The sequence below is a fragment of the Alligator sinensis genome, unplaced genomic scaffold, assembly GCF_000455745.1.
Source record: "Alligator sinensis unplaced genomic scaffold, ASM45574v1 scaffold966_1, whole genome shotgun sequence".
NCBI classification, from domain to species: Eukaryota; Metazoa; Chordata; order Crocodylia; family Alligatoridae; genus Alligator; species Alligator sinensis.
Window position 1 is genome coordinate 1,625,579 of NW_005842161.1, and position 23,024 is coordinate 1,648,602.

The 23,024-nt window shown below is 42.9% G+C and overlaps 1 long non-coding RNA gene across 1 annotated transcript in view; it reads left to right on the forward strand.

Annotated features, from left to right (window-relative positions):
• The window catches only part of LOC112550598, a 197,922-nt gene that overhangs the window by 111,273 nt on the left and 63,625 nt on the right, over positions 1-23,024 (forward strand). The gene's annotated exons all lie outside the window — the stretch shown is intronic.

Genomic DNA, 23,024 nt, shown 5'->3' on the forward strand with positions numbered 1-23,024 from the left:
TAGGGAAACCAGGCAGAGAGAGACAGCCATGGGCCAGGTGATAACGAGCACAGCGGGCCAGCAGGGTGATGAGGAGACCAGCAGGATTGACCCTGTTCCTCACTGCCAGGGCCAGGTCTGGGACAGCCATAGCTCAGGAACCCAAAGGGGGCACAAACACAGTTGTCATGTGCTGCCTCTGTGCATACCATGCTGCTTATCTGAGCACAGGAACTGGCTGCCCAGAGAGCACAGTGCGGAGCTGTGTTTTAAAGATGGCTGCCAAGTACTGGCAACTGGGTCTGGCCTCAAACAGCTGCCAAGTGCTGACCGCTGGGGCCAGAAGCTGGAGTTTCCCCCAGTGGCCACAGAAGCACATGGCAGGGCTGGAGGGACCTGGCACTAAGTTTAGTGCCAGGTCCCTGCACTTGTAAACACCTACCCAAAATCTCTTACTGCACAGTAGCTTACTGATCAGTAAATCTAATCATGACTAAATGCACATGTAGACATGCCCTCTGATTCACGTATAACCTAAATGTGCTGGATACATAAGATAAAAGTATAACCAGGTTTTGAGTTTGAAACTGATTTGCAGGTAGTCAATGGGAATGATTGTTTCTGATCATGATGTCATTCTCAATCCTAGAACTAGTAGATCTCATCTTCTCATACCTCATTTTTATTGACTGGTTGAAGGAGGAAAACAAAATTTCCTACTTTTTCAAATCCCAGTTGGTTATTCAACTCTAAAAGAACTAGTTATTGAATTGAACTTGATGAATAAACTGGAATGAAGAAACAAACGTTTCCTCTGTACCTGTAGAAGAGGCTACTTTTATGAAAAAGTTTATTTAGGACATCAGTGAACACTGAATTCAGGGGCTTAACCATAGACTTTCACCAGTTCAGTGATTTCACCCTCTTTACAACTTTGGAAGCAAACAGGACCTTCCCTAACATAGGTTTGTCATAACTTAAATCTAATTCTAAATGACATTACTTTTAAAAAGAAAAAATATATTTAAATGAAAATGTTACTAATTTTTATCCACCTTTTTGTTGCTATCAAAACATGCCTAATATGATTCAGTACAGCATGTACCATTAGGACACATTTCAAAAGTGAAATAGAAGTTCCCTCCTCATAGTTAAACAATCACATGATGATTCTGATAGCTATTCTTTTCTTAGGGATAAGAGTAAATCTGAAAAGGTTTTAACTTGTCCAATATCTACATTAATTTTAAGATATTACGGATGTTGTGATAACTGAGATATCACCAAACTTAGTGGGCCCTATCATACGTAATGTCAAAGAAAGTCACCACTCTAAGGTGGGGTGTCTCAAATGCTATCTCTGTTACCCAAATTATTAGATTAGAGATTGGCACCTATACAAACTCATTTTTGAGGAGAAAAGATAAATGTTTGGGGGGTTTCCTTCATATCAAACTAAAGTATGGGATCTATTCTCTTTTCTGGAAACCAGTAGCACCTCTAAGTTATCTTTGTGTTACATCAAGTCTTGATGTCCTACAACCAGTTCCCTGTCTGCTCCCAGACTTCACTGTACCTAGAGGCTTAGGCAAAGTAGAAATTCTCCTCCTTTGTGTTTATAGCATCATAGAGAAATAGGGATGAAGCTGGAAGGAAACTTAGATCATTAAAGCAAGGTCAGCACTATCTAAACCATCCCAGTCAAATGTTTATCTAACCTGTTTATCTAAATGGCTAGGATACCTTGATTAAATTGATCAAGATTTAATTTTTGACTATACTAAAAAAAATTATGTAGGTAGGAGTGGCTAATTTAAAGTTGCAGTTTCATTGGACTATGTTGTGCATAAGCAAATAATTTTGGATACCAGGTTTAAATTTATACAATTGGAAGAAAACAGCACTGATCAGATGAGTAACTGAAGTAAGAATCTGGCCAGTACAGACATATCTAAGAATACAAGCTGGGGAGACTTCTTGAATATTCATTTCACATTTACAAAATAATATAAATTGTCACATCTCATTTTACAGATATCTGCTTGGTCAACTCTTTTTTGTTATAAAGCCTTTTGGAAAATGAAGTTTTCCATGTTACAATTCTGTTTTTCATTTCAGTTTCAGTTTCCATCCATTTAAAAATATTTTGATATGTTTACTGAAAATATCCAAATTGTTACTGAAATTTTACATTTACCAAGCCAAAGACATTTTTAAAAAATTAAAATGTATTAAACATAAAATTAAACAATTTGATTTTTTTTTAAAGCCTGGTGTAGTAGAGGGCTCTCTTAGGGCTAGTCTGCAATTGGCCTGCCCACCTGTTTCTGGGCCAATCACTCACCTCCCTGCCTACCACACCTTATTGTTTCTTAATTGGTTTAAATAAGCCAGGAGGCTGCCCCTTCTTGCCCCAATGCCAGGGAGTGCTATCTGCAGCTCCATTCCTCCCCTATACCACAGCCCAAGCCTCACAGATAGCATCCACAGTTCTAAATGTCACTGGCTCCATAATCCTCCAATCCAGACTCCAACCAGATCCTTCCAATCAGGCAGTCCTCATTCTGGGCTGCCTAGCTCCCTGAACTGTTCCCCCTCCTCCCCACCAGGACCTTTGGCCACACAGGCCCTGGCCTCACCTCCAAAGCCAGTCAGAACCCCAGGTGCTCAGCTCTGGGCATCCCTCACAGTGGGCCCCTGGCCCTTTTGCCCCTTTTGGTCCTGGCCCCAGCATTGACCAGTCAAGGGTGTTCCAAGTCAGGCTTATGAGCCTCTAGCCCACTCTCTAACCTGGGTCTGCCTTCTTGGCCCCATTATGGGGTAACCCACCCAGTTAGGGGAACTGGGGTTATAAAGGCACCCCAACCTGCCTTTCACCAGGGTGGCAACTGGCCTGGTATTTCCTGGGGGTTCCCACACCACCAGAAGCCCCACCAGGAGCCCCACCAGGCCACCCATCCCTGGCAGGGTGCAGTTTTAGCTCATGCCTAGGACCAGGGGCCTCTAAACCATCCCCTTAAGCTCCTGCCCTTACCTCTAGGACAGCACTTATAGCTAGGCAATGTTTCTGCCTGGACTACCAGCAGTGAACTGCTCTGTTTATATAGGCGGCCAGACTTCTAAAATGGCTGCCGCAACCAAGCAACTGCTGGTTGTTTGGCTCAGCCCTTAAAGTGGCAGGCACCAACAGTGCTCTGCCACACCTTTTTTTCAACCAATTCTAATCAACAGTGAATAAAATTGCACAGTCATAATGCCTCCTAATGACCAGATGAATGGGTTAGACTTGACTTGAAATGACCCTCTTCATATTATGCTTAGCATCACTATGATGTTCAATGCACTGATCTGTTCTGTGCATTGATTCATTTTCATAGTGCTGGGACGGTTCACTTGAGGCAAACTTCACTGCAAAGAGGCCTCTACTAAAGACCCATTTAAGCCATTAATGCAAGGATGTAAGTGGAGCAGTTGACCTTGTATAAGCATCCTCTGAACTGGCATGAATTTCAGCACTAAAGTTTTACCCTTGCTAATCATACCCAAATGTGAAGCTAAACTGCTGCATATTCCCTTTCCTTGGGCTTTATAAGTCATTCAGAAATGGAATCAAAACGTGTTCTGATGGCTCATGAATGGACTTCATAAGGCTTTGTGTGTCAGTAGGAGAGGTGATAGTAGTATACAAAAATGGGGTGTTTGTACTGTAAAATGTTGACATTTTGAAGAAAAATAAAAAACTTTTGTGTTACTTGGGACATGAGCTGAACTGGTAAAAAAAATTACTAGAGAGAAACTGGTATAAGGACACCTGAGTAATTATGTTGCTATAGGTGGTAAAACACTCCCAAGCTTAGCAAAGGAAATTCTAATAAAGACAGACAGTGAGATATTGTATTCATGTGCGTGCATGCATGAGAGCAAAAACCATTTTCTTTTTAAGGTGCTTGGTTGAAGTACGCTGAGAGTTCAATCTTTCCATACAAATGTGTAGAGAAGGCAATTGGCTGGGAGATGTAGCAGGACTGAAGGCAAGATGGCAACAGCAGTATATGTAGTTTAAAGTCATGTCTATACCTCTCACTTAGAGAAGTTCTGTATTGCTCACTTGTGCCAGGCATTTCCATGCCAAAACACACCATACCACTCTGAGCACACCACTTCCTAAACTAGTGTGCCAACCCTCAGCCTCAGAAACTGGCACAAAGGGGAGAGTTCCCACTTTTTATACAGAAAATCATAGGGGCTAGGATCACAAGCAAATGAACTAGAGGGAGGGAACAGGTAAAAGATAAAGAAACACCAACTGTAGTTATACCCACTCAGTACCTTAATTTCTACCCTCCACCTCCAGAGGTGTCCCCAAACAAGCTTTTAGTGCCCGAGTGCTCACACAGCAGCCACCTGTAGCTGCCTCCAAGTCTGAGTCCAGCTCCTTCAGTCCACACAGTCCTGGCTAACCAATGGGATCCCAAGTTCCAAAGATAGGGGGACTGTGGGTGGGGCATGAGGGGAACCAGCAGGGCCAGAAGGCTGTGGATCAAAAGTGAAGGGTTTAGCGCAGGTTGGTAACTTATGTCCCACAAAGGTGTGATGTGGCCCACAGTAGCATGCAACAGGAGGGACACCTTCTCTGCCCTGTACTGTGCATTCCTCTATCATGTATTGCTGACCCCTCCTCAGCACCTAAGCCACCTGCCCCAGCCCACCCTATTCTATGCTGAGAACTGCTCTCTCACCCCACACTGCAACCTCTGCTTACCCTCACTGATAAATTTGCCACTCCCCATCATCATTGGGACAGCAGTCAATAGCACTTAAAGGCAAGGGTAGGCAGAGGCTACAGTAGAGAGTGATGGGGTCAAAGAATGGTTCTCAGCAGACAGCAGGGAGGGCTGGGACACTGTGGAGGGATCAGTAGCTCACAGAGGCCAGGTCACAAGTAGTGACCTATTGTTGGTAAAAAATTGTCAACTCCTGGTTTAGGAGCAGTATGCCATGTATGATCACAGTGCTTCCTGACTCAATAAATGAGTGGTGTAGCCATCCCTGCATTTGGTATTAATTTTGAAGATAGTGGTCATGTAGTAAGGGAAGAGGTCAGGAAGGAAATACTGAAAAGGTCCTCATTCTAAATGTAAAGTCATGTTCTAAAAGAGATTCACTTGAGGCTGCTGAGGCTGCAGCCTGGAATTAGCTTCTTCAGCCTAAAGCTAGGATGACCTCCTGTCCCTAATTGGGCAGGACAGTCCTGGAACAGGAACCTCAAGTCATGGTCCTGGGCTGCACGACTCCAGGACAGCATTTGTTCTGGATTCTTAGCATTGTGCAGGGACTCATGGGACACAGCGGGTTTTCCCTTGCAGGCTGGCAGTGTTCCTGCCTCCAAGGAGGAGCAGGGGGAGGGTCCGCTATGCGCATGTGTGCGCCCACATACATACATGTTGCTGGGAATGCAGCCAGGCAATGTGAAGAACATCTCCCTGCAGATAAGTCTGTGGTGGGGAAGGAACATGGGGAAGGCAGATTGAGGCTCCCACAGTGAGGAGGGAGTGGGGCATGGGCTGGGGGTGCTGCCCAGCCAGGTGCATGGGGTGGCTCCCTGCTGCTGCACGCACCCCCTCGGGAGGGCATGGGAGGTATATGCTCCCCAGCTTTGTATGTAGGGCGGGGGCAGATGTAGGCTGCCCTCTGTGGGCTCAGGGCTCCTTGCCATGCTGCCCTCCCCCCCCCGGAAACCCTGTGCCACGTGCCCCCTGCCTGCCTGGCAGCAATAGGCCAGGGGCAGCGGCAGCTGCATGGAGTTGTGCCCCCCCACTGCTGCCGGGTGGGCAGGGGGCACTTGGCCAGTGCAGGGATCCAGGGAGAAAGGCAGAAGGGTAGGCAACACCAATCCCTTAGCAGGCAGTCCACATCCACTCCCACGTGGCTCTGCTCCAGCTGTGCCACTGGCGGAGGAGTGGGGAAAGGGTAGAAATGTGTCTTGCCTTTACATTTTTTAAAAGTGGGCTCCCTGTCTCGTGCACTTCTCAACAGTAAACTGAATTTCATACTTTAATGCTGATTTTGCTTCACTGAAATAAACCGAAATGTCTGTGGGAGCAAAAGAAGGTTCCTCCTTGGAAGAAGCAGAGGAGGTTATTTACTGTGTTTTTCTATCTGTAAAAGTTGCTCAGTATAAAAGCTTACAGCACCCATTTAAACCTGGAGGAAAAAAATTTACATACTAATAGGTATGTTGGGGTGCATTTGAAGGAAGTTTTCAATGCAGGCATGCATATCTTGTTGCTCTGTAAGACACAAGTCAACTAGAGCGAGGTTGGCAGTTTATTCTTGCCAGTAAAATAATTAGCCTTTGAGAACAAAAACTGGAGCCTTCTAATTTATGGCACAGATTGTAGTAGCTGTTGAGACTGACTCATAAAAAAGCCCATCATTCTCCTAGATAAAAGATATGCCTTTTGAAGTTGGCCTTGTACAAAATAGTGTTTAATAAATGTCCTTTGATATTTTTACTTCCTAAATTTTTAATTCTTATGCTATCAAAGGTCAAAAGAACACAACTTCTTAAAGAGCTGTATTGTCTACAAGAAGAGAAATAACTTTTTAAGTTGGCCTTCTACAAAATAAACAGATTGTCCAATAAGTATATTTTTGGTATCCATATTCATGTTGGTTAAATTCTGTGAATATACATAAAGCAAAGATCAATATCTTTCATGTTTTAATAGCTATAGTTCATAGAAGGAGCATTAAGCAAAACAGAAATCCATTTAAAAGCTTCAGTGGTACCCTTTCCTATACACACAGTATGCTGCGGCTGGACAAATAGATAAATTTAAGCTGTTGGCTCTACAGATCAATTTTTGTGTTTTTACAGACAAGTGAAAATGATTCTTTTGAACTATTGACCCCAGACAGACTGGGCATTGGTAAATGTGGGGCAGCCTGCTGTTTCCTTTATGGTTAAATGCAGAGAACGGTGTTAAAATATCTCTAACTGAAATCTGAGGGATAAGGAATAGCAGGCAATAAAAGGACTCTCTAAGATTTCCTTAAACTTTATGGAAGACATTCTTTTTTTCCTTTCCCTTCCTAAGATGCTAGTTACCCCATTGCTCCCATACAAGCAACATACTTCAGGGCATCAGTGAGTGGGTTGACAGTGCTTGTTGTTGAGCCATTCTAGCTTGCTTCATAAACTAGCAGGCTGTCAAAGGGCTTATACCTTACTCTGTAAGCTGAATGAATGTTCACTGGCTTAGTGTTGTTCATGTTAGTGGAGCAGTCACACCTTAAGATGAAAAACCATCTCTGAGGGTCCTTCATCTGCACAACTGTGACTTGCCATTAGAGGTTTGGTGACCATGGGCAGGACTAGGAGCTAGGAACAGGACCAGCTTGCTGCTCCCACCAAGCAGAGAACAGGTGCACCACAGTGTCAGTTTGAGCAAAACTAGACAGACCCAGAGGAGCAGCTTCCCTGGTGCTCTCTGGTCCAACTGGAACTGACACAGCATCCTTGCACTGAGTGGGGCTCTCAGGCTTAAGCCCTGGCAGCCCTGCTCTCAGTGCAGAGCTGCTGCAGCTCAACAAGACCAAGCTGCTTCTCCAGGACTGTCTGGTTTTACGGATCTGTGGCAGCTCTGTGCTGAGAGCAGGGCTGCCCAGCTTAAGCCCGATAGCCCTGCCCTTAGTGCAGAGCCGATGTGTCAGTTCCAATGAGACCAGAGACCCTAGGAGAGCTACAACCCTGCAGCTCAGTTGCTCTGCCCAGCTGAGCTACTAAGAAAGTTCCTTGCTATCTTTAGCAGCCGCAGTGCCTCCCGCTGCTGCCCAGATTCGTTCACTGCCTGAGCTCCAAGGGGTCCAATCCTTTTCTTCTCTGGAGCCCACCCCCACACCCGTGCTGCCGACAGGAGCAGAGCCAGTCTGGGTGGTATTGGGAGGCACTGTGGCCAGTGGGTGCTCCAGGGCTGTAATGCTCGCTCTGCCCGATGTCCCTGGAGGACTTGGCACTGTGTCTGGCCTCAGTGGACCCCGGCATCTCTGCTGGCCCTGATTCAAGAGGGGCCAATGTGTTCTGGGATGCTGCAGGCAGAATAGCCTTCAACTTGTGCAGAATAGCTGTCTAAAGTGGCCGCACTTTAATGGAACAGGAGCAAAATTAGGGGTCTAGGGATAAGGGCTCCAGAAGCCACTTAAATTTACCATCTAACAAAGCCTTTAGTTACAACAGCGGCCATCTCAGCCCCACACACCAGCATGGAACAGGAAAGGAGCAAAGGTAACTTAAGGTCTCTTTTGAATACTTTCCCCCACCCAGCTATGCCTTCTGCGCTGCACCTCTAGGAAGTGTAACCACCCATCTACCCCTTGATTTAAACACACTCAAGAGTTTGCATTTTAAATGTCACCTAAAGTGAAGTAGATATTTAGGTGCCTTTGTATTACCCCTGCCCCCCACACAAGAGAGATTAAAACCACCTCTTTTCAAAGCTGTAAGAGTAAGATACAACCTAATAAATAATCCTATAGCATGCCACTCAGAGAGAATACAGACATAAGGAAATAATGTTCCGAACAAACCATCAGCATGAAACAAGCCTATCAGAAAGTAAGAGTCACTCCATAAACTAAAAACATTTATGTTAAGACTCCCTGGTCTTTATTTATTATTTCAGATTTTTTCTTCTTAGCATTGAATGAGTTATTTACTATAGAAATTCCCAAGTGGCATTCTCAAGGAATTCCCAAATATTACTTTGACTAGCTTTGTTCTAATCAAGAAAAACACCACAAAACAAAACACACTGCAAAACAAGGCTCAATGCCTCCATTTATACAGCTGGAAAGAGACCATGGTTTTATAAAGTATATATGTGGCCAATAGAGTGCATGTCAAAAGAGGGGACTGATTTAAATAAAGAAATGGCAGTACAATGTTAATTGATCCTTCCTTGCTGCCTGTACATCTGTTGTCCTTGTGGTGAAGAGTAGACAATTTATGAAGTATATTAAAATATATATCTGTCTTTCTTTGTAAATAAATTGTTTAGGGTTCTCAGATTTCCAGCTAAACGGTTACAAAGTTTATCAGGCCACACATGGTGTTGGTTCAAAATAGGATCTTGCAATTATCACTCAATTACAGTACTTTGAAATCAGACAATGAGGCACCATTGGCACAGCCCCAGGAAAACATTCTGTACAGAGATACCAATCAAGATGCTGCTTCTAACAACTAACATGAAATTCATTTTAATACATTGTGTGCTGAGCAGGTTGATGATGTTGGATCAATTTGTGACTTTGATTTTGCAAGGTCCTCGTGCATCAAGTGCAAGCAAAAGGCTCTGATTCATATAAACTATTCTATTATTTACTAAGTTGTCAGAAGGTTTTGCTACAGATTATCACAGAAGATTCAGTGTGTTATCTAGAAAAGAGAGAGGAGTCAAACAAATTAAGAGTCAATAATTCAATCCATGCATGTCAGCTCAGTACCTCAACAGAGTTTTGGCTCTGGGACTTCAAAGCTCATGTATAGTCATTTTGTGCATTTTGTCCAAATTTAACTTTGTATTTGGTTCTGAAATGAATATTAAGTCCATATTCATTTTCCAAAAAAATGAATCCCCTCCTACTATACTACCACTGTTTTTTGTGTGTAATACAATAAAATATGGTGCAGGAGAAAAAGGTGGCATTAGATGAGAGAAGGGTGAGTTGTAGAAATTACACAAATTATTCCAAACCTACAAGGCCTCTGGAGAGCAAGGCGGGCAAAGTTCTTAAACATATACATAATTCTCAGTAAATAATCCCATAAACTTCAATGTTTAGATATTGGCATGGGCATTTTTGGCTTGGGACTTCAGCATCTCACCAAATGAAAAGATCTGGCATTTCTTCCTTATAAAGAAATTGTACAAAAAGCACAAACCTCATGAATTCCCTTATTTGTCTTGAAAAAACACAAAAGCTTGCATGGGTTCCTTTTCTTCCTTGCAGAGCTCAGCTACCATTTTTAATGGAGATGTTATGCCAAGCAGTGCAAAACCTTCCTACAGCACATCTTGGAACTGAAGCTGTTCACCTAAAAAGGCAAATATCTTTTATTGGACAGAAATACTTTTAGCTAATCACTCTCCAGGCCACTTTCTTGCTGCTGCACTCTGTCCAACTACTTAATTTACATATAATAGCCAGGAATGTTCAGGGGAGATAGTTTGATGAGACATGAATACTGGGTAATATGATAAAGTTTAGATATTTGGAGTGCTGAACAGTACAGCTGTGTGAAGCTTCAGTCCCTGATTCAATCTGGCAAAGATTTGGTGGTCAAATCTCTGAATCCAAATCAAATCAGGAGACCCTTTAACCTCTCTGAATCGAATAGGAATTCACCGAATCGATTCAGAGAGATTCAGAAAGCTTCAGCAATTTGGATATAGACACAGCTTTAAATTTTTTTTCTACATAACTCAAGGTACCAGGTAGCTCCACCTACCCCACCATCTCAGCATTCATGAGCCACGCCTGGTACCTTGAGGTATGTAGAAAAAACATTTAACACTATGTCTATGGCTGAATCGCTGATTCTCAGCATCAAATCTTTAGTTTTGGATCCGGCCAAATTGAATCAGGGACAGTAATCCAAATCAACGAATCGAATCACTGTCCCTGATTTGGGCTGAATCTGAATCTGAATCAAATACGGCCCGCTTTGCACACCCCTACTGAACAGCAATAATGTAATGCAATTAGAAGATTGTAAGATCACGGCAAGAAAATATTTTAAAATGGCATCAGTCAAAAAGTTGCCTTTATTAAAGTGTTTAGGTTTGAAAGGTGTTTCCTGAACTGTTATCTTGAGTATTTGAACTTTACATTTGGTATTAAAGCAAAGAGTCATTTCATAACCTAAGAGAAATCTATTCAAAGCAAGTCATGTTTACAAAATTAGTCTTCAAAAAGTATTTTTGTCACTCAGATAAGAAACACCAGTATTGAATGGGCACTGCCCTCTTGTGTCATCTTTATTCCACTCTTTGAACCTGCTAGCAATGTGATGCTTTCAGGAGACACTACCTCATGGCAATTAGAAAGCAACCTAGTGAACATTGAAAAGGTTACAAAATGGTTCTTCTAACTGCAAACTGCTCTAATTTTTGTTTCTTTGTTAGACTTTCAAAGAACAGGCTGATTATCCAAAGAACACCTTCATGGATTCTATAGGAGATGCTCATCCTGTCCTTAGCCACTTGTGACTTCACTGAATTGCTCGCCCAGCTTACCTTGATTCAACTCTTCACTATTAATCCAATGGCAAATCAAATTGGAATTTTTTTTTTAAAAAAAATCACAGAAAACATTTACTTTTCCCCAAAAAGACTGGTTTGTCATCAGAAAACCAAGCCACAGAACTTTTCAGTCAAAAAAGAATATCTTTGGTTGCTAAAAACCAAAAAAAAGTTGGGGGGGAGGAAGGTTTGACAAAAAATTGAAAATTTTCCTCAAGGGAAAGAAGCCCTGCCACCTTTCAGGTGATTTCTAATTTATAGTCAGTTTTTATAAACTACTAAAAATAGTATGCTCTGGAGATGCGCTCAACCCAGAAGTTTTCTGATAGCGTCATGTTTATGACTTCAAGGTTTACCAGACTGCTAATGTCCCTGCTTGACATCCTGCTGCAAAGATGAATGAAACCTCAGAAGAAATTCCTTTTGCTACCTGGTGGTCATTTAAGTTTTTTATTAAGCTCTGTAACTGTTTTTAACTTGCCTCAGGATAATATTAACTATTGCTCCAGCACATACTGAAACACATTTTTAAAGACCCACAGGGAAAGACGTTACATTGGGTTACTTTTTACAATAATCAGTCCTCGATACACATAAACTAAGATGTATATTCTGAATTCATCACTCAGTGTTAACCTGTGCCCATAATAATAACAATAATAATAACAACAACAACAACAATAATATATTGTTGTTGTTGTTATATATGTTTTAAATTGATTTCTTTTATTTAGCTTGCTTTTGCTTGATAGTGAGCACAACACTAATTTCTCCCTAACTGCTTTATAAGTGCTACTCAGAAGAATAAAATAATTTTCAGTAAAAGCCCCTCAGGTCCAAAGGCATGTGCTTTTCTGCTCTATATTGAGACAGGGACACTCAATCTTGCCTGCAACTTCAGTTCAGGTTGAATGCCTTCTGTCAAGATGTAAAGTTTGCTATCCCCCTGTGAGGTACAGCTAGCTGCGTTCAAGGCCTCAACCCTGTCATTCTATCTCCCATTTGGGCTCATTTATTAAGAGAATCTGCAGGAATCAGCCATGGGGAAAGAGGAAACTCACAGTGACAAACCTAACATATAACAAGGTTCTCTGAGGTCTGAGGCCTGTCAGAACCACATTCCTTAATAGTGTATGAAATAAAACATTGGAGTCCAGAGAATAGACATGTCATTGTGGCAGGTCATTTTCAGATTTGTTTTTCTTTTTCTGTTTGTTTGAGACTATGCATAGGGTTGGGTTATTTAGGTTAAATGAGTCTCCAGTGGTCAAGTGTTCACAGCAAAGGGCAGACCACAAAAATCAGCATGATAGTTATTTACCATAACTATATACAAAACCACAAGCAGCAAAGGTTCCCTCAAATACATCAGAGAGATTGTACATCTCTTTATTAAAGCCTGTCAGTGTTTGTTACACTTCACTTTGCCTTTAAATCATGAGTAAACCAGGGAACTCTAAATCAGCAGAACTAAACCAAGGAGAAAAAGAATGGCACAAAAGACAGTTCCATGAAAAGAAATTGACAAAATTAATAAAAGTTTCCTTCTCCCTAGGATCCTACTCTTTGTTCTTACTATTAATTGATTTTACTACGTTCCTGCATTGGAAATTAGTGATAGGCAGCTATAAAATATTTTTAATCATTCATAAATAAAGAATCCCTATTGTATAAGAGTTATCCGGCCTCTTGTACAATAATGAACATGCTATATATCTAAGTAATCCATTATAATCAATCACAAGTTTTGAAAGTGATGGGATGCAGATGTTTTACTAGAAGCTTTATAGAACAGAATGCTATCTGATACAGTGACACTACCAATGTACTGGTATTTATTTTTTTAATCACTCACATTATAGACATCAGGACTTCAAACTGATAATATTGTCATTTGTTCCTTTATCTTTTTATATGTTTATGTATTATTTACTTGGGTATTTATTTCTTGGTTTTGTTTTTTAATGATGAAAAACACATGGCAGTCATTCCACTGCTAATTCAGAATAGATTCAAAATGTTGATGTCTCCCTTTTACTTCCGTCTCTTTTTCCAAGCTTCTTTCCCTTCCACTCCATCCCTAACTACAGCTTTCTTTTCTTGACCTCCTGGGATTCTTTTCCTAGGCTCAAGCCCAGCCCTGTGTTATTTATAATAAGAGTCTGTCAGTCTCTCTCAGGTTTAGCACTCTGTCTGTTGAGCTCTGTCCAGCAGCTGACTTCAAATCTTGTAAGTATGGGGTTTTCCAGGGCAAAAACAGACTGAAGTGCATCAGTCTGTTCTGATCTATGTGAAGCTCCAAAATGAAATGGGTTTGATAACATTATTTAGTCTGGCAAAGAATGTCACAACTCCTTCAGTTTAAATCCAAAAAATTGGGTTCAGTCCATTTGGAGATGTTATTTATCATTTGAGCTAATGCTCCTTTAAGTTTCACATAAAGCAATCTGGGCTTTTCTGCCATTAAATGGAAGGATTATTAGGTTTATTTAATACTCAGAGTTTGAAAGATTTGTCATTATTGATTAATCCATCTGCAGGGAGAGTTTCAAAGGCACAAGTGGGGTTAGGCATCAAGCTTCTTTTTGTGTTTTTAAAAATCTTCCCATGTGAAGAATAAGGAGGAGTCCATTTTATTTTTTAATATGTACTGCCAAGTTGGGCTGGGCAATTTTTCCCTCCAGGCAACAAACTATTTGCTAAGAAATGCAGGTTGACCTAAAACTATTTGTGAATCCAGGTCAGATTTAGTACAGTTTCAGCCAAAATGAAAAATTTCAGAAATATTGAAATAGTTCCTTTTGGCATTTCAGGAAGAAAGCTTGAAGTTTGCAAGTGAGATGTACAAGGTATCATTCATTAAACTACCAAGAAGAAGGTGGTGGTGGTAGTGGCAGTAGTGTCCCTTCTGTTTCGTACCATATGGCTTGGTGATTAGGGAACTCAGCTCTGAGGGGGAGCACCTGGGACCCAGCCCCTGTTCTGAATCAGGCAAAGAGGGGATTTGAACCTAATCTCCCATAAATGCTCTAACTATTGGCCTATAACGTATAAGAAGGGTATACCATTGTCCTCTTTGGTTCTGTTATCCTAGCCAGTCACTACCTGTAAAATATCTGGAAATGAGATGCAATCATGACTTGTAGTAGAGACAATCTCTTTTATTAGACCACCAACATTTTTGCAAAAAAAAATCTTTAATTGCAAGCTTTAAGGCACAAACACCCTTCATCAGGCATTGGAGAAAAGATTGTAAAAGTTCTCCTGGGTAGAAATGAAAATTCACATTTCATAGGATTTCACAGAGGAGTCAGTAGATGGAAAACTCCTCTGAGCAGTCAGTTCAAAGGAAGCTTAATCAATGACTAGAGCGAAGACTTCTCCAAGGAAAATTCTAAGGATCCTTAACAGAAAAATGGGTGAACTGCTGACCCGCCTAACACCAGCCAGGTTGTAGTAGTGTTGTAGTGTAGAGTTGCTGTAGTTGTGATTTGAGAATATGGAAGAAGCAGGATGTGCTTGATAATATCTTCTATTAAACCAAGTATGAGTAGGGAGGTTTGTTAATCTAGCTTTCAGGTACAAAACACTCTTCCTCAGACTAGGTTGACAGATTAGTTTTCCATGTCTACAGCCTAAAATCAAAAGGATCCATTAAACTGCTAATCACCTGTTTACAAAGAAATGAGTGGATAACAACTGCTTAGGCAAGGTATTGCAGAGATTGCAGTTTTTTTCTCCAAGACCAGAAATAGAGATCTGTTTAGACTGAGTGGAACCTTATAAAGCTTGCAAGAATAATACAATTTAGGTAAGACCAGATGTGTATAGATTTTTGCTGTTTTAACCTTGGCCCCTGCATACTGCAGGGCTGAATGAATAAAATACTGTTCTTGGACAAGTTGTTTTGAGTCATGTTAATCAGTTACACTGATCACAGGCTCCTAAAAGGAAGTTTCTTTCAGGTGCCAAAAACACTTAGACATGTAATCTTGGCACAATAGGAAAATAAGACTCTAGGAGGCTGAAGCCCAGATTCCTAACCCAAAAGTGAGTGAACCCCAGGGTTCTGCCTTTTAAAGATGCAAAGGAAGCAAAACTTGTCAGATGAGAGCTGCATCCTACAGGAACTGAAAAGGAACAGTTTGCCATCTAAGGCAAGGCAAGTGTCAAGGCAAAATGAGGATTTTTAGTTTACTATATAATATACTCTTTTTGCAGGGTGAGGATGGGTGGGAGGCTTTAAAAGGAGCAAGATTTCTATAGAGAAAAGTATACCTGCCAACTGCTGAGCAGACACTGAGGCAGAATCAATCATTTAGCAGAGTTCCATATCTCCACTGCCTGTGGTCTTCACAGTCACGCAGGCAGGCCTCCCATCGGCACAGTTTGTATAGTTTTCAGTTCTCCTTCATACTATCCATACTCCAGTTCTCCTTCATACTACCCATTGTTTCTTAAAATAAGTTACAGCAAGTTCGTTTCTTATTTCCTGTTGATGATGAACCAAAGGGTTAGGTTTATAAAAATAATCATAATAATTGTTGCTGTTGTTGTTCCACCTACACAGCGCAAAGTCCATGTTTAACGCTAAAGTTTCCCTTAGGCTTCTGTGGCCTAAGTGAGAATTCATCATTCTCCTTCTTGGTTGACTGCTGGTCCTATGAGGCCATCTTTGTTCTGCCATAGTCCAAGGAGTTTTTTCCTGGAGATCAAGCTGTTTTTGGCAAAAGGAGGAAACAAAAATGAGCTATTAAGAACGAATCTTTCAGTGTGGTGAACAACTCATGGAATCAAAGTCAACTGAAGGTGCCTAGTATCACCAAGAGTCACTTATCAGGTCAAATCCTAAGAGAACCAAGATTTCTGGGACAGCCATGGGTAATTAGGCAAGCAGCCAGACTCTTCTCTGCACTGCAGGGATGGGATTCTGTAACATTTATAATAGAAATATTTTTTTTTTTTAAATCACAATAAATGCAAAAGACAAAAGTGTCAGGCCTGCTAATCCAGACTAGTAGGACCAGTCCTTCAGCTAATGTAAATATACTGATTTCAGGAGATTTACACCAACTAAAGACCTGGTCCTCAAGAGTCCAAGGCAGGTTGGAGAGATTCAAAAGCCACATGTTCAGACTGTTTCTGATTTCTGCTCAGCCCTAATTTTAGATCCACTCTGCTATTATTTATTCAACAATGTGAATGAGATATAGATTGTCTTCACTGATTGCCTGCTTTCCCTCCTTTCTAATACGTCTTTTCTTTCTTGAACATCTCACAACCGATGTATGACTCTGCTGCATCAAGATTGAGATATATAGAAATACAATTCTGAAACAAAAATGCTAGAGGATTTTATGTTCTTAAAGCACAGAATCCATTTTGAGTTCCCTCACTTTCAACATAGCCTGGAATTCATAGTGCCTTCTATGAGTACAGTTAATTGCATCTGCTTTAATGCTATATTGCATACCACATTCTTTTTGAACAAGGATTGAAGAATGTAGCCTCAAAGCAACATTATGACCAGATACAGACAAGTAATCCTGGATGGTCTCCAGTAAATTTTGAAATTTTTCTGTCTTGCAAGACTTTTCATTTCTATCTTGCTGTATTTCCAATACTTAGGGGTGCTGCTGCCCCCCTCCTCCCCTCTGCACTTTTAGTCTTGACAATATACTATTCATAAAGCAATGCTATAGGTGATATGCAGGAATTATTTTAAGCTCCTCAGTTTGTGGTTGATCAATTAAAAAGGGTAATCAACAACAGCTAATTGTTACTATACCTTTAACAAAAGGTCTTAGCATCTGACAAACCACGCTGTCACCCACAAAAGTCTCTCTGAATAAGTTAGTCTCTAAGCTGCCACCCTGCTCTGCCTTCTGTCTGACTTGAGACTTACATAGCTAACTACATCTCTTTAGTAAAGGAATGAGGGTAAAAGATTAACCTAAGAATTGCCATTTTCCAAGACTCACAAGAACAGGGTGTACTTTAGCTACAGTACTTCTCAATGACTGCACCTACATGAGACGCTTACTGTGCAGTAGCTCATTAGTACTGCAAGGTAGTGTCATGGGGCATGAACTGTGATGTGACACTACTGCACAGTAGTAACAAGCTACTGCACAATCGGTATTATCTGGAAGCCATGTGGGGACGCTACTGCGCAGTAACACTGGTTAGTGCACAGTACTTGTGTATGCAAGTACAGGCAGACCTCGACTTACAACATTTTGAGTGACAACATTTTGCACTTACAACGTTTATAAATTGACACCCTGTTTCAACTTTACAATGCTTGATCCAATGCAACGCCACGCCAGCAAACAAGTTCTCCGTGTCACTCATCTCCCTGGAGAACATCTGTCCAAACTTCCTTGGACACTTTCTTTAAAAAAGCAGAGAAGTTGAAATTGGCTCCGTGGTCAGACCCAGAGGGTGGTAACTGATGAACATCAATCGTCATGGTGCCCTGTGACCAGTGGGGTCCCCCAAGGCTCTGTCCTTGGACCCATCTTGTTCAACATCTTCATTAATGATGTGGACATTGGAGTCAGAAGCGGACTGGCAAAGTTCGCCGATGACACTGAACTTTGGGGCAAAGCATCCACACCTGAAGACAGGAGGGCGATCCAAGCTGACCTGGACAGGCTCAGCAAATGGGTGGATGAGAACCTGATGGTGTTTAACACCGAAAAATGCAAAGTTGTCCACCTTGGGAGGAATACCTGCAGCATCCTTATAGGCTCAGCAGTGCTACACTGGCTAGCACTACAGAAGAAAGACTTGGGGGTCATCATTGACCACAAGATGAACATGAGCCTGCAATGTGATTCTGCAACTAGTAAAGCGACCAAAATGCTGGCTTGCATCCATAGATGCTTCTCAAGCAAATCCCAGGACATCATTCTCCCCTTGTACTTGGCCTTGGTGAGGCCACAGCTGGAGTACTGCATCCAGTTTTGGGCCTCTGATGGCCACCTATAAGTTTATCGGGGTGACCACCAGTATCTGGGGGAATGTTTGTTCACCAGAGCACCCCAAGGCATGATGAGGTCGAACAGTTATAAACTACTGCAAGACCATTTCAGGCTGGACATAAGGAAGAATTTCTTTACTGTCCGAGCCCCCAAGGTCTGGAACTGCCTGCCATCGGAGGTGGCTCAAGCACCTACATTGAACACCTTCAAGAGTAAATTGATGCTTATCTTGCTGGGATCCTATGACCCCAGCTGACTTCCTGCCCTTCAGGCGGGGAGCTGGACTTGATGATCTTCCGAGGTCCCTTCCAGCCCTAGTGTCTATGAAATCTGTGAAATCTAAGTCTCCAGAAAAACCTGCAGCCATGACTCCTGAGAAGACTCCAGCCAAGAACACTTCAAAAAGTCCAACCAAGAGCCTTTCAAAAAGATCAGCAAAGTCACCTCAAAGAAGTCCTTCCAAATCAATATGATTGCTATTTACAATATAAATACATTAATGTAGCTATATTACTCATCTATAATTGACTGAGTACAAAATTCTGGGGTATTTGTGGTGAAAATCGGGTATCGGGCCTTGGTTCAGGAACCAATCCCCCATTTATAACACTGTTTTGTATGAGAAAATTGGTTCCGAGTTACAACGTTTCAACTTAAGACGTGGTTTTCAGGGACCAATTGTGTCGTAAGTCCAAGGACTGCCTGTACTAAATGACTGCACAGTAACAGTGCAGTCAGTGTCTCATGTAGACACAGCCAGTGGTGAAGAAAAAAATCACTATTCATGGAACATCTTTAGAGATGACACCAGAAGTTAAAAAGCTGCAAAAAATCTGCTGTAGAAAACATCTGTTTTTAAAACCACAACACTGATTGTTTGGAAAGTGATATTCATGTCAAGCCACCAGAAAAAACACCAGTTTTCAGCAGCAAAACAGCAGTTTTCAGCGGCAGTTTTCTGAAGCACATCTACTATCACAACACACACTGTTGTCCAAACTGCCGCACCAGGACCACATGGTGGACACCCATGTGAGGAATGGCGGTCGAAATAACCACCAAACAAGTTCCTTATCACAGATCCTACAGTCTGCCCACCTGGCTTCAACCTGCCATGCCATCAGTGGGTCTTGCTAATAGGTTCTGATCTTTGCAACAATCTGGATGGTAGCTGTGGCAGAACACACACCATGTCACATATTGTCGATGACTGCCTGCTAAGTTCAGTGGCAGTCTACAGGAACTGCACATAGCCAGAGAGGATGCTACCACATGTCTTGGCAATTTCTCACATGGTGACTGATAGCAGCAAAAAAGGAGGTTGCATCTCCCCTAGCGGCAGTGAACCAGCAGCTGCTGCCATTGCTTCTCTGCCCACTACTGGAGCCAGAGCCAGAGCCACTGCAGGGAAGGTGGACGGGGGGAAGGAATAGGAGGGCAAAACCCCGCTCCAACTCCAGTCAGTGCCCTCCCCCTTAGACAGCGCTACTGCTCCTGAGTTCTTTGTATAGTGTGAATATATGTAAATGAATAGCAGACAGCTTGTATCTCTCTATCTTCCACCACATGGTCCATCCCCTCAATCAACAAATGGAAATAAGGCAAATGTAAGAACAGAAAGAAAAATTCAGCAGACCCCAAAGATCATAAATGCTGATTTAAGGCTAAAAACAGCCTTTTAAAGATTGGGTACGTTAATGTTTTCTCTGTGTATGCTGTAGCCTCACACCCTTGGGGCCTCATTTTGCAACTGGCTGAAAATCATTGCAAAATGAAGGAGTGAACTAGCACATAAGTGTTCAGTATAATTAGTTTGGCTATAGAATCCTAAGACAATGAGAGGTCAATGATTATTGTTGGGTAGGGGCATCTGATGTTAGATTTGTCCATGTTCCCTACAGTTCTGCCACAATATCCAGTATCTGTGACTAGGATGTACTGTACAAAAGCAGATAAATAAATGAGTACTTGTACTGTCATCTTTCTTTTTCCTCAGTGTAACATAATGTTACTAAAGATGCCAACACTAGATTTCTTTTTTCTGACTAATGCTCTGCAATACAGTACTAAATTTCTTTACCAAGTTTTAATTCTGGACTACCTAAGACATGTGTCCTAAACCCTGCACAACCCCACAGTTCTGGTTGGAATGCTTCCTGTGTGGTATTGCAGGGGTTATTCTGACTCATTTTACAATGTCCCTGACTTGCTGCAAATTGGGAAATACAGAAATGGTCTGATAACAAATCAGGCTTTGTCTGTGTTGCAAAGTAGAGTAAGTTTTCATTGAGAAGTTCATAGAAGACAGCTATCTCAGTGTAAGATCTAAATGGAGAGAAAGAAGAAGTGGATTTTATTCCAATATAGTTAGCTGAGCTCAACTCAATACTCCTAACCTAAGGGTTACTTTAAATAACTAGAGCAAAAAAAGGTTAAGCTATTACACTGAGATAGCCATCTTGATGTAAAAGCTCCCCAGTCCACATTTTTTGAGGGCAGGCTCTATTCGTTTCTGGGAAACTTTTAGGCAGATTTCTGCAGCCTAAATTTCACGCTCAACTTTGCCCTAAGAAAAAGTCTTTTCAACAACATAAAGAAGTTAGTTGTGTTCATTTGCTAATCAAGAAACTGAAAATTGGGATTGACCCTCATATCTTCCTTCATTCTAATAGGTTTAGTATTTAGGCTGATAGGCCGTTTGTACACGTGACGGAGGTTTAGTTCTCCCTAAATTGAAAGACTGCGTTTTTAATTGGTGGGTTTTAAATTGTGTTGATTAAAAACCCACCATTTCAATTTAGGGACTTCCATCACTGTTATGGAACAGTGACGGCCCATGGCAGCTCACTACCCCCTGGGCACAGGCAGGTTCCACCAGAAAAAAAGAAAAGTGGCAAGGGGCCCCATCCTTTTTTTTTCCCCCAGAGCCTGCCTGCCTCTCCCATGGCTAGAAGGTGAGCTGCCAGTGGTCCCTGAGCTGTGGGGGGGCCCAGTCCTTCCCTCCACAGCAGTAGCACCCCCTGGGGGTCCACCACCACAAAGGGAAGGACTGCCCCTCCCCCCCAGCTCACACAGACAGAATCTGCCAAGAAAAAATAGAAAAAACAGCGAGGGGCCTGGTCCCCGCCTATTTTTTTTGTCCTGGCACCTCCCCACATCTCCCATGGCCAGGGGGTGAGCTGCTGGTAGGCTGAGTGGTCCCTGGGCTGTAGGGTCCCTGGTGCTTCCCTCCATGGTGGTAGTTAGCCCCAGGACCACCTGGACAAAGTGTTAGCGGGTGGGTGCTGCCCTGGGGGTGCCACCACCATGGAGGGAAGGTTCAGGAGCCCCCACAGCTTAGGGCCCACCAGCAACTCACTCCCTGGCCATGGGAGAGGCTAGCAGGTTCCAGCTGAATAAAAAAAGGCAGGCTTGTTGCTGCTTTTTTTTTCTTGGTGGAGCCTGCCCGCATGAGCTCCCACTGAATTGTGCAGCCCCTGAGCTGCACGGGGGGCCTGGTGCTCCACTCTGTAGTGGCAGTGCCCCTGGGGCTGCCTGGGTGGAGTGCTAGCGGGTGGGTGCTGCCCCAGGTCTCAGGCAGCACCTGGCCCGATTCAACAGGTGGATCAGCACCTGGCAACCAACCTGGTTGCCTTCAACGGCCAGGTCACAAAATCCTTGGACGCAAGTGTCACAGTGGATGTAGTCTTTCTGGACTTTAGGAAGGCCTTTGACACTGTCTCTCACCCCATTCTCATTAAAAAATTAGGCGACTGTGGTGTCAATGCCTACACAGTCAGATGGGTCACAAATTGGAGGGCTGCACCCAGAGAGTGGTGGTGGATGGGCCGTTTTCAACCTGGAGGGATGTGGGCAGTGGGGTTCCCCAGGGCTCAGTCCTCGGGCCCACACTGTTCAATATCTTCATCAGCGACTTGGACAAGAGGGTGAAAAGCACCTAGTTCAAATTTGCCGATGACACTAAGATGTGGGAAGAAGTGGGCACACTAGAAGAGGGGGACAGGCTACAACTAGATCTGGATAGGTTACAGAGGTGGGTGTATGAGAATAGGATGTGTTTCAATACTGACAAGTGCAAGGTACTGCACCTAGGGAGGAAGAACCAGCAGCATACCTACAGGCTGGGGAACTCCCTTCTCATCAGCACAGAGGCAGAAAAGGATCTTGGAGTCACTATTGATTCCAAGATGAACATGGGCCACCAATGTGAAGATGTGGTCAGGAAGGCTAACCGCACCTTGTCGTGCATCCACAGATGCATCACGAGCAGGTCCAAGGAGGTGATCCTCCCCCTCTATGCGGCACTGGTCAGGCCACAGTTGGAGTACTGCATCCAGTTCTGGGTGCCGCACTTCAGGAGGGATGCGGACAGAATCGAGAGGATCCAGAGGAGGCCACTCACATGATTAGGGGGCAGCAGGGCAGGCCCTATGAAGAGAGGCTATGGGACCTGAACCTGTTCAGCCTCCACAAGAGAAGGCTGAGAGGGTATCTGGTGGCCACCTATAAACTGGCCAAGTGGGACCAGCAGGCAATGGGAGAGTCCCTGTTTCCCAAAGCACTACCAGGAGTAAGAAGGAATAATGGCCATAAGTTGACTGAGAGTAGATTCAGGCTAGACATCAGGAGGCACTACTTCGCAGTCAGGGCAGCTAGGAACCAGCTTCAAAGGAAGTGGTGCTTGGTCCTACCCTGGGGGTCTTCAAAAGGAGGCTAGATAATCACCTAGCCGGGGTCGTTTGACTCCCGCACT